The sequence below is a fragment of the Melospiza georgiana genome, chromosome 3, assembly GCF_028018845.1.
Source record: "Melospiza georgiana isolate bMelGeo1 chromosome 3, bMelGeo1.pri, whole genome shotgun sequence".
Classification (NCBI taxonomy): domain Eukaryota; kingdom Metazoa; phylum Chordata; class Aves; order Passeriformes; family Passerellidae; genus Melospiza; species Melospiza georgiana.
Window position 1 is genome coordinate 1,663,782 of NC_080432.1, and position 12,064 is coordinate 1,675,845.

The following is a 12,064-nucleotide window of genomic DNA, read 5'->3' on the forward strand; positions in this document are numbered from 1 at the left end:
GGCTCTCTTATCCACAGTTCCTGGCTCAAAGGCCATCCACAGCTCTTGGCTCAAAGGCCATCCACAGTTCTTGGCTGCCTTATCCACAGTTCCTGGCTCAATGGCCATCCACAGCTCTTGGCTGCCTTATCCACAGCTCCTTGGCTCAAGGGCCGTCCACAGCTCTTGGCTGCCTTATCTCTGCCAACTATCACGTCGGGGTCACCACTTGTTCTTATTCATATTTCTGTTATCCTATTTCTAGAGTCCCACACCTTCTGGGGGGTTTTCTCACAAGCAGCTCTTCACAGCAGTGCTGCTCCTCCAAGGCTCTCCCTGCCCAGCCAACCCACCCCCTTTTATCCCAGTTATCTTCATTAGCCACAGCTGCCGCCCAATTAAGGACATCACAGCTGCAGCCCATCAAGAGCAACTGGGACCTACCGGGGCAAGGCCTATGTTCAGATATTTCCCCCTTTTCTTTTACTTACAGATACCCAAGCACAATACAGATATTTTACTAGGACTCAAAGGCCACCTCTATTATATATCCCCCTTTTCTTTAACTTACAGGAACAGATTTCACATGGACATATTTACATATTCTACAATGCATATCTCTTACTGTGACTCAAAGGCCACATTACAGTACATACATTTTCCCGTGACTCAAAGGCCACATACAACACACACAGCTCCTGGCTCAAAGGCCACATTTCTTCTACAGCTCTTGGCTGTCACAGCTCCTTGGCTCAAAGGCCACATTTCTTCTACAGCTCTTGGCTGTCACAGTTCCTGGCTCAAAGGCCATCCACAGCTCTTGGCTGTCTTATCCACAGCTCCTGGCTCAAGGGCCATCCACAGCTCTTGGCTGCCTTATCCACAGTTCCTGGCTCAAAGGCCATCCACAGCTCTTGGCTGCCTTATCCATGGTTCCTGGCTCAAAGGCCATCCACAGCTCTTGGCTCTCTTATCCACAGTTCCTGGCTCAAGGGCCATCCACAGCTCTTGGCTGCCTTATCTCTGCCAACTATCACGTCGGGGTCACCACTTGTTGTTATTCATATTTCTGTTATCCTATTTCTAGAGTCCCACACCTTCTGGGGGGTTTTCTCACAAGCAGCTCTTCACAGCAGTGCTGCTCCTCCAAGGCTCTCCCTGCCCAGCCAACCCACCCCCTTTTATCCCAGTTATCTTCATTAGCCACAGCTGCTGCCCAATTAAGGACATCACAGCTGCAGCCCATCAAGAGCAACTGGGACCTACCGGGGCAAGGCCGATATACAGATATTCAAGTACTATAAATTCCAATAAATGCTCTGCACTTGCTGCCCTGGGGGTGATAACAGTCAAATCCTTTGGGGTGTTGCCACCTGAAAAGATAACACGTTTGTTATCTTGCCCCGAAGAGCACAATCAGGGCTCGGGGAAGGTGGGAACTTGATTTTTTAAATTTTTTTTTTTTTAAGTTGTGATAAATTCTGGCACTCAAAGACAAGCTCAGGACTCAGTGATTTAAGCTAAGCCTGCCTGAGATTGTTACAGCTCCTTGGGGAAATCCACAGAAAATTAGGTTGAGCTGAATCGATTTGGGAGTTTTCAGTGAAGTCTGTGTGACTGAAGTGTAAAAAAGCCTGGGGCTGCCCCTCCACCAAGGTTTATTCAGTGTTTTTTGTAACCAAATAATTCTGCACATGTATTTGCATATTTTTGGTGTTGTATGCAGCTGCTATGAAATTCAACACAATTAACTGGCAGAACAGGAATATTCCAAATTAAATGAAAATTAAATGAAAATTAAATGAAAATTAAATGAAAGTTAAATGAATTGCACTGGAATATGGCCCCTGTGGCGACATTTTTTTCCCAGTATCAGGAGTAAAATCCAGACTCTGAGGCATTATTATTATTTCATAGCACTCAGGCAGGTTCATTACCCAAAGGTGCTCATTCCACATTCAAATTTCATGAAATGGAATCTGGGAATTTAAAGCAGAAGCTCTGAGGGGTCCTTCCAGTGAAAAAGCACAGCAGGAACACAAAGCCATGGATATAAAGGGTGGAAATGGACTCTAAAACAGCTTTTAGCCTGTAAAAAACAGGATCCCACCACCAGCACATGTCCAGCATTCCCTCATCCCAGTCCAGGAGCATAAAGTTAAATCCAGCATTATTTCAAATGGGAAACTGAGGAAAACCACAACCTGTTTATAAACACACACAAAAAAAAAAAAAAAAAAAAAAAAAAAAAAACCAAACCCCAACCAAAAAAACCAAACCAAAAAAAAAAAAAAAAAAACAAAGGGAGAAAATTCCATCCAAAATATTCCAGCTGGGAATCAATTGGTCATTTTGGAGGACCTGGTTATAGTTGGACTTGGCGATCTTAAAGGTGGTTTCCATCCTAAATGATGATGTGACCTTTGGGTAGAAGGCAGCCCTGGCCTTGTGACTGCAAATATTATTGTAAAATAAAATACTATTGTAAAATATAATTGCAAATTGTTAGTGTAAAATATTAGTGCAAATTTTTAGTGTAAATCATTAGTGTAATTTTAGGTATCTTCTGCTGCGTTTTGGTGTCCAAATCGTGGTGTCAGGTCACCCCCTACAACCTCAGCTCCAGGTCAGGAAAATGGAGGAAGTGAGGAAGAGGAAAAAGGACAGCAGGTCTCACTCCCGGTGCTGAATTGCTGTTTCTCACCCCTTTTTCCTCTTAAAGGTGTTTTCCATCCTAAATAATGCTGCGAACTTTGGGTAGAAGGCAGCCCTGGCCTTGTGGCTGCAAATATTATTGTAAAATATCATTATAAAATATTACTGTCAAATATAATTGTAAATTATTAGTCTAAATTATTAGCGTAAATTATGTAAATTTAGGTATGTTCTGCTGTGTTTTGGTGTCCAAATCGTGATGTCAGGTCACCCCTACAACCTCAGGTCCAGGTCAGGAAAATGGAGGAAGTGAGGAAGAGGAACAAGGACAGCAGGTCTCACTCCCAGCGCTGAATTGCTGTTTCTCACCCCATTTTCTTCTTAAAGGTGTTTTCCATCCTAAATAATGCTGCGAACTTTGGGTAGAAGGCAGCCCTGGCCTTGTGACTGCAAATATTATTGTAAAATATCACTGTTAAATATTACTGTCAAATATAATTGTAAATGATTAGTCTAAATTATTCGTGTAAATTAGTGTAAATTATGTAAATTTAGGTATGTTCTGCTGCGTTTTGGTGTCCAAATCGTGGTGTCAGGTCACCCCCTACAACCTCAGCTCCAGGTCAGGAAAATGGAGGAAGTGAGGAAGAGGAACAAGGACAGCAGGCCTCACTCCCAGCGCTGAATTGCTGTTTCTCACCCCATTTTCCTCTTAAAGGTGTTTTCCATCCTAAATAATGCTGCAAACTTTGGGTAGAAGGCAGCCCTGGCCTTGTGACTGCAAATATTATTGTAAAATATTATTGTAAAATATTACTGTCAAATATAATTGTAAATTATTAGTCTAAATTATTAGCGTAAATTATGAAAATTTAGGTATGTTCTGCTGCGTTTTGGTGTCCAAATCGTGGTGTCAGGTCACCCCTACAACCTCAGCTCCAGGTCAGGAAAATGGAGGAAGTGAGGAAGAGGAAAAAGGACAGCAGGTCTCACTCCCGGCGCTGAATTGCTGTTTCTCACCCCATTTTCCTCTTAAAGGTGTTTTCCATCCTAAATAATGCTGCGAACTTTGGGTGGAAGGCAGCCCTGGCCTTGTGACTGCGAATATTATTGCAAAATATCATTGTAAAATATTGCTGTCAAATATAATTGTAAATTATTAGTGTAAATTATTAGCGTAAATTAGTGTAAATTATGTAAATTTAGGTATGTTCTGCTGCGTTTTGGTGTCCAAATCGTGGTGTCAGGTCACCCCTACAACCTCAGCTCCAAGTCAGGAAAATGGAGGAAGTGAGGAAGAGGAACAAGGACAGCAGGTCTCACTCCCAGCGCTGAATTGCTGTTTCTCACCCCATTTTCTTCTTAAAGGTGTTTTCCATCCTAAATAATGCTGCGAACTTTGGGTAGAAGGCAGCCCTGGCCTTGTGACTGCAAATATTATTGTAAAATATTACTGTCAAATATAATTGTAAATTATTAGTCTAAATTATTAGCGTAAATTAGTGTAAATTATGTAAATTTAGGTGTGTTCTGCTGTGTTCTGGTGTCCAAATCGTGGTGTCAGGTCACCCCTACCACCTCAGCTCCAGGTCAGGAAAATGGAGGAAGTGAGGAAGAGGTACAAGGACAGCAGGTCTCACTCCCAGCGCTGAATTGCTGTTTCTCACCCCTTTTTCTTCTTAAAGGTGTTTTCCATCCTAAATAATGCTGCGAACTTTGGGTAGAAGGCAGCCCTGGCCTTGTGACTGCAAATATCATTGTAAAATATCATTGTAAAATATTACTGTCAAATATAATTGTAAATTATTAGTCTAAAATATTAGCGTAAATTAGTGTAAATTATGTAAATTTAGGTATGTTCTGCTGCGTTTTGGTGTCCAAATCGTGGTGTCAGGTCACCCCTACAACCTCAGCTCCAGGTCAGGAAAATGGAGGAAGTGAGGAAGAGGAACAAGGACAGCAGGCCTCACTCCCAGCGCTGAATTGCTGTTTCTCACCCCTTTTTCCTATTAAAGGTGTTTTCCATCCGAAATAATGCTGCGAACTTTGGGTAGAAGGCAGCCCTGGCCTTGTGACTGCAAATATTATTGCAAAATATCATTGTAAAATATTGCTGTCAAATATAATTGTAAATTATTAGTCTAAATTATTAGCGTAAATTAGTGTAAATTATGTAAATTTAGGTATGTTCTGCTGTGTTCTGGTGTCCAAATCGTGGTGTCAGGTCACCCCCTACAACCTCAGCTCCAGGTCAGGAAAATGGAGGAAGTGAGGAAGAGGGAAAAGGACAGCAGGTCTCACTCCCGGTGCTGAATTGCTGTTTCTCACCCCATTTTCCTCCCTTCAGGAATATTTTTGATTCCCACACGCCCTCAGCGAGCTGGGCTGGCACGAAGAGGGGCTGAGGGAGGACGGGGCCGCTCCGAGTCCTTCTCACGCGAGCGATTCCCCCTTTGTCAGGAGCGGGGCCTGCTCCCGGCTGAACAATTAACCAGAATAATTATTTCCTCGTCGGGTAAACACTCCGGGACAATATGCAACTGTTTTTTAGAGGCAGCCCGTGGCCATCAATGCCCCGGGGCAGGGGAGGGGGGAAGGCCGAGGCGCTGTGGCCGTGAGAAGGAGCAGGGCCCTGTCTTGAGGCCCGAGGCCGCGGCCTTGGCGCCGCTCCAGCGCTCGCTCGCTGCAGTTGGAATTCATTATTCATTATGCATCATCAAGTGGGAGGCAAATCTTTTGATTTATTGGCAAGCAGCAGCACAAACAGCAGATGCCTTCCAGCGGAACTGTGCGCGGCAGAAACGCCCTCCTGGGCCTCTGGAGGCAGATCAGAGCCCCACAGAGAAAAATTTCCTAACTGGCTGCAGATAAAAATCTTTCACTTCCCCCTGTGCAATATTTCTTTGTGCCCAGAGAGGCAAATCCTTCCTTGCTGATCTCTGGAGGGGTTTTTTTTGGTAGTTTTTTTTTTGTCTGCTTGAACAATTCAGGCAGAAAACAAACCAGACCTACCAGAAATGGTGGCTGTGATAAATGACAACACCGATAGTCCCAGCTATAATTCTGTGGAGGGGTTTTGATAACCCCTTGCAGGCAATTTGTAATGCAAGCCTGTCTGGATCTCCTCTCTGTCACCTCACCACTCCCTGGGCTGCACGGCTGCTCCTCGCTGTTCTTAATTTCCCTGCTCTGTGGCTGGGAAGCTTTTCCCACACTGTCCCACCTAAATCCAAAACACCCCAGGGAAATTATTTGGGATCTCTGTCCCATCTCCTTCGCTCCCTCGGGAGGCTTTTCTGAGCTCAGTTTTTGGGTATAAACTCCCGCCTTTCTGAGCAACCAGCAAAGAAATCCAGCAGAAATCCAGCAGTCACAGAATGGGCACTAAATGTCTGTGTCTCCTCTCTGTCACCTCACCTCTCCTTTGGCTGCACGTCTGCTCCTTGCTGTTCTTAATTTCCCTGCTCAGTGACTGGGAAGCTTTTCCCACACTGTCCCAGCTAAATCCAAGGGGGAAATTATTTGGGATCTCTGTCTCGTCCCAGGGAAATTATTTGGGATCTCTGTCTCATCTCCTTCACTCCCTCAGGGGGGTTTTCTGAGCTCCTGGGTGCAGTTTTTAGGGTACAAACTCCTTTGCCTTTCTGAGCAACCAGCAAAGAAATCCAGCAGAAACAAAACTGAGATTTCAGTGATGATGCAGATTGCAAATGAAGCCCGTTTTTTGGGCAGTGTTGTTGCTCTCCCCGGTGAGCGCTGCCCAGCTGCTGGCTGGAAATGCATTGATCTGTTTTTCGAAGCTAAAGAGCCAATTATGGTCTCACAGCCTGCAGAATGTGGTTTGTGCTCCCACTTAGAGGGCTCCATTTCCACCTCTCTGCCTAACTGAGAATTGACTGCAGCTCCTTCTGCTTCCTGTATTTCCCTTTTTTTTTTTTTTTTTTTTTGGCTAAACAGGGATGAGTTCCCTGCTAGGAATTCTCAGCAGTGTTGTTTCGGTGCTGCTGTGGGAGGGAGAAGGCAGCTGATGACTCAAAAAGGGCAGCCAAGAAACAGAAGAAAACTCTTTTGTCATCACAGATGACAAGAAGTGACTTTTTCCATGAGCAGTTTTAAACTTAAAGAGATTTAGATTAAATATTAGGGGGGAAAAAATCCCTCCATGAGAGGGTGGGGAGGGGCTGAGCTGGAATTCCCAGAGAAGCTGTGGCTGCTCCTGGATCTCTGGAAGGGTCCAAGGCCAGGTTGGACATTGGGGCTTGGAGCAGCCTGGGACAGTGGGAGGTGTCAGGGTTGGAACTGCATGAATTCGATTGTCTCTTTCCATTCTGGAATTCCATGAACTCTGCCATTTAAATGTCAATATTCCACCTCGATGTGATGAGCAGCAGAGTCCTCCTCTCCCTTCGCACCCGAAAACAACAGCAGAGCAAGGTCGGGCTCCGAGGAGATTTTAACCAGGCCCAAGAGTCAGGAAAAACTTTTTTTTGGTGGATTACCTCTTAAATTCTGCAAAATCCAGCGTGGAATTAGGGAGATTAACTTGGAGTCGAGGCAGCAGCCAGTGACTCCTCTCACACCTTGCTTTGATGGTGGCGTCAGGAATTCCTTTGATGTGATCCTGTTTATTCGCGAGGAATCCTCCACAGCTTCCTCAGCACTCAAATGTGAAAAAAAAAAAAAAAAAAAAAAAGGTTTTGTTGGCTCAGGGATCCCAGGGCAAGACGAGCTCCCTGCAGTCCTTTTCTCTCCACCATCACTTTGGGTTTTTGTGAGTTCTGCCACGTCCTGAAGGAAACCGCACACCCCCGTTCCTTTCCAGACCGCAGCAATTCCCTTTGGCAAAGGCCTGGAAATCGCTTCTGTTGTCGCAGGGTCTCGTTTCACAGCGCTCTCCTTCCTCCTGAGCATCCATTTTACATGAGCTGAGGTTGTTTTGCCCCTGAGCTCCTGCAATCCGGCTCGTCTGAAAAAGGAGAATCGCCGGCGGGGTGGGAGATTTTTATCTCGGGATCCCGTTCTGCCTTCCAAGCCAGGCAGGGTCTGAGGTGGATTCCTGGGAGGTTCCAAATCAGGATTTGGCTCCCCAAAAGGACATCGGGACCATGGTGACATTCTCCTGCCATCCCCACCAAAACCTGGGGGACACTCAAGGTGCGGCGCTCAGGGATCCAGCTGAAAAGCTGGAAAACTCAATAATGATATTTTCCATGCTCCAACAGCCCCAGAATCAATTTCCTTGATTCCCAGTTCCCAAAATTGGCGAAGTCCTCCCACGGAGGCTTTTTGGGATGGCACAGCAAAGTGTCCCTGGGAAAGAAGCAGCAGATCGTGGCCGTGGGAGTGGGAGGCTGGGCCAGCAGCTGAAATTAATAATCAGCACGGAGGAGCCTGAGCTGCAGCAATTACCTGCAGCTTAAGGGATATTAAAGGCAGATCCTCAATAAACAGGCAAATCTCACGGAATCCCTCCCTCTCCTCGAAATAATCCTCTGTAATTGAGGGTAAATGGCAGATTTGCAGGAACACTCGGCATTAAAATGTTCCCCACAAATGGAGACGGGGCTGGGATCTCACTGGGGAGAGGCAAACAGGGAGTGGACTTATTATTTATTGTTTCATTATTTCAGGGGAATTGTGGTTATTATTTATTGTTCCATTATTTCAGGTGGATTGCAGTTATTATTTATTGTTTCATTATTTCAGGTGAATTGTTCTCACCTGCTCAGTGCTGGGACAGGCAACTTCTAAACTCTTCAAACAAGGCTTGTCCCACTATTTAATGGCACAGGAAAATCCCAAACCTCACAGAAATGGCACAGGAAAATCCTGAACCCCACAGAAATGGCACAGGAGGATCCTGAACCCCACAGAAATGGCACAGCAGAATCCTGAACCCCACAGAAATGGCACAGGAGGATCCCAAACCTCACAGAAATGGGGCAGGAGGATCCTGAACCTCACAGAAATGGCACAGGAGAATCCTGAACCCCACAGAAACAGCACAAAGAGAATCCCAAACCTCACAGAAATGGCACAAGAGAATCCCAAATCTCACAGAAATGGCACAGGAAAATCCCAAATCTCACAGAAATGGCACAGGAGGATCCTGAACCTCACAGAAATGGCACAGGAGGATCCTGAACCTCACAGAAATGGCACAGGAGAATCCCAAACCTCACAGAAATGGCACAGGAGGATCCTGAACCCCACAGAAACGGCACAGGAGGATCCTGACCCTCCCAGAAATGGTGCAGGGGGATCCTGAACCCCACTGAAATGGCACAGCAGAATCCTGAACCTCACAGAAATGGCTCAAGAGGATCCTGAACCTTCCAGAAATGGCACAGGAAAATCCTGAACCCCACAGAAACGGCACAGGAGGATCCTGAACCTCACAAAAATGGCACAGGAGAATCCTGAACCCCACAAAAATGGCACAGGAGGATCCTGAACCCCACAGAAATGGCACAGGAAAATCCCAAACCTCACAGAAATGGCACAGGAGGATCCTGAACCTCACAGAAATGGCACAGGAGGATCCTGAACCTCACAGAAATGGCACAGGAAAATCCCAAACCTCACAGAAATGGCACAGGAGGATCCTGAACCTCACAGAAATGGCACAGGAGGATCCTGAACCTCACAGAAATGGCACAGGAGGATCCCGAACCTCACAGAAATGGCACAGCAGAATCCTGAACCTCACAGAAATGGCACAGGAGGATCCCGAACCTCACAGAAATGGCGCAGGAGAATCCTGAATCTCACAGAAATGGCACAAAGAGAATCCCAAACCTCACAGAAATGGCACAGCAGAATCCTGAACCCCACAAAAACGGCACAGGAGGATCCTGAACCTCCCAGAAATGGCACAGGAGGATCCTGAACCTCACAGAAATGGCACAGGAGGATCCTGAACCCCACAGAAATGGCACAGGAGGATCCTGAACCCCAGAGAAATGGCACAGGAGGATCCTCAACCCCACAGAAATGGCACAGGAGGATCCCAAATCTCACAGAAATGGCACAGGAGGATCCTAAACCTCACAGAAATGGCACAGGAGAATCCTGAACCCCACAGAAATGGCACAGGAGGATCCTGAACCCCAGAGAAATGGCACAGGAGGATCCTCAACCCCACAGAAATGGCACAGGAGGATCCTCAACCCCACAGAAATGGCACAAGAGAATCCTGAACCTCACAGAAATGGCACAGGAGAATCCTGACCCTCACAGAAATGGCACAGGAAAATCCCAAACCTCACAGAAATGGCACAGGAGGATCCTGAACCCCACAGAAATGGCACAGGAGGATCCTGAACCCCACAGAAATGGCACAAGAGAATCCCAAACCTCACAGAAATGGCACAGGAAAATCCCAAATCTCACAGAAATGGCACAGGAGGATCCTGAACCTCCCAGAAATGGCACAGGAGAATCCTGAACCCCACAGAAATGGCACAGGAGGATCCCAAACCTCACAGAAATGGCTTAAGAGGATCCTGAACCTCCCAGAAATGGCACAAAGAGAATCCCAAACCTCACAGAACCCTCCGGGAGCTGCTACACAAAACCACTGAGCACAGCTGGAAAACAACACCAGGTTTGTTTGCAGCAGGAAGCGTTGGGTGAAAACATTCACTGAAAAACTTCAAAGGAAACAACCCAAAAAGTGGCGCTGGAGTTGGGAAACATCCCACAGAAAGAGGGTGAGGTGGAAGCTGGGAAGCTCTTTGAAGTCGTGCAGCATGCGAGGAGCGGGGGACGCGGATTAAAACGTGATTCATAAAAGGTTTTTGCTCGGGGAGCTCCCGGTGGGTTTGGGAAGGAGCTCCCGGAGCGCTTGGCCAAACAATCCCTGGCTGGGGTAATTCCTCAGCTGATTGTTCCTGAGTGCAGGGATAATCTTGGCTCTGTTTGGGATTTATTTAAACAAAACCTGGGTGGTTTTTTTGTCCTGTGGGTTCCCAAGGTTTTTGTTGGCAGAGCCCAGAGGAATGTCCTGCTCAGCCTGTGGATTCCCACAGAAAACAGGGAATGCTCCAGAGGATGCAGTGCCTCTCTGCCAGGCTGGGATTGATGGCAGCCTCGCCCTTGTCACACCAGCTGGGCTGGGGGCACCCCTGGGAGGTGTCAGAGGTGGCATTGCCAGGGATTTGCACAAGGAAAGGGTGAGCTCTTCCCACAGGTCACTGTCAGAACTTCCCAGGGTGTGTCAATGCACAGAAAACTGACCCTGGATCCAAGATTGGGGAAAAAACTGACCCTGGATCCAAGATGGGAAAAAGGTCACTGCCAAACCTCGCTGGGCTGTAAATGCACAGAAAACTGAACCTGGATCCAAGGTTTGAGAAAAAGGTCACTGCCAAACCCTCGCTGGACTGTCAGTGCACAGAAAACTGGCCCTGGATCCAAGATTGGGAAAAGGTCACTGCCAAACCTCCCTGGGGTTGTTAATGCACCGAAAACTGACTCTGGATCCAAAATTTGGAAAAAACTGACCCTGGATCCAAGATTGGGAAAAGGTCACTGCCACACCCTCCCTGGGGTTGTTAATGCACAGAAAACTGACCCTGGATCCAAGGTTTGGGAAAAGGTCACTGCCACACCCTCCCTGGGCTGTTAATGCACAGAAAACTGACCCTGGATCCAAAATTTGGGAAAAAGGTCACTCCCAAACCTCCCTGGGCTGTTAATGCACAGAAAACTGACCCTGGATCCAAGGTTTGAGAAAAAGGTCACTGCCAAACCTTCCTGGGGTTGTTAATGCACAGAAAACTGACCCTGGATCCAAAACTGGGAAAAGATCACTCCCAAAACCTCCCAGTGTTTGTTAATGCACAGAAAACTGACCCTGGATCCAAGATTGGGAAAAGGTCACTGCCAAACCTCCCTGGGGTTGTTATTGCACAGAAAACTGAGCCTGGATCCAAAATTTGGAAAAAAGGTCACTCCCAAAACCTCCCAGGGTTTGTTAATGCACAGAAAACTGACCCTGGATCCAAGATTGGGGAAAAACTGACCCTGGATCCAAGATTGGGAAAAGGTCACTCCCAAACCTCCCTGGGCTGTTAATGCACAGAAAACTGACCCTGGATCCAAGATTGGGAAAAGGTCACTGCCACACCCTCCCTGGGGTTGTTAATGCACAGAAACTGACCCTGGATCCAAAATTTGGAAAAAAGGTCGCTCCCAAAACCTCCCAGGGTTTGTTAATGCACAGAAAACTGACCTTGGATCCAAGGTTTGAGAAAAAGGTCACTGCCAAACCTCCCTGGGCTGTAAATGCACAGAAAACTGACCCTGGATCCAAAATTTGGGAAAAAGGTCACTCCCAAAACCTCCCAGGGTTTGTTAATGCACAGAAAACTGACCCTGGATCCAAGATTGGGAAAAAACTGACCCTGGATCCAAGATAGGGAAAAAA

At 46.7% G+C, this 12,064-nt stretch overlaps 1 protein-coding gene across 1 annotated transcript in view; it reads right to left on the bottom strand.

The window, feature by feature from the left end:
* The window catches only part of FBXO16 (F-box protein 16), a 53,350-nt gene that overhangs the window by 6,715 nt on the left and 34,571 nt on the right, over nucleotides 1–12,064 (bottom strand). The gene's annotated exons all lie outside the window — the stretch shown is intronic.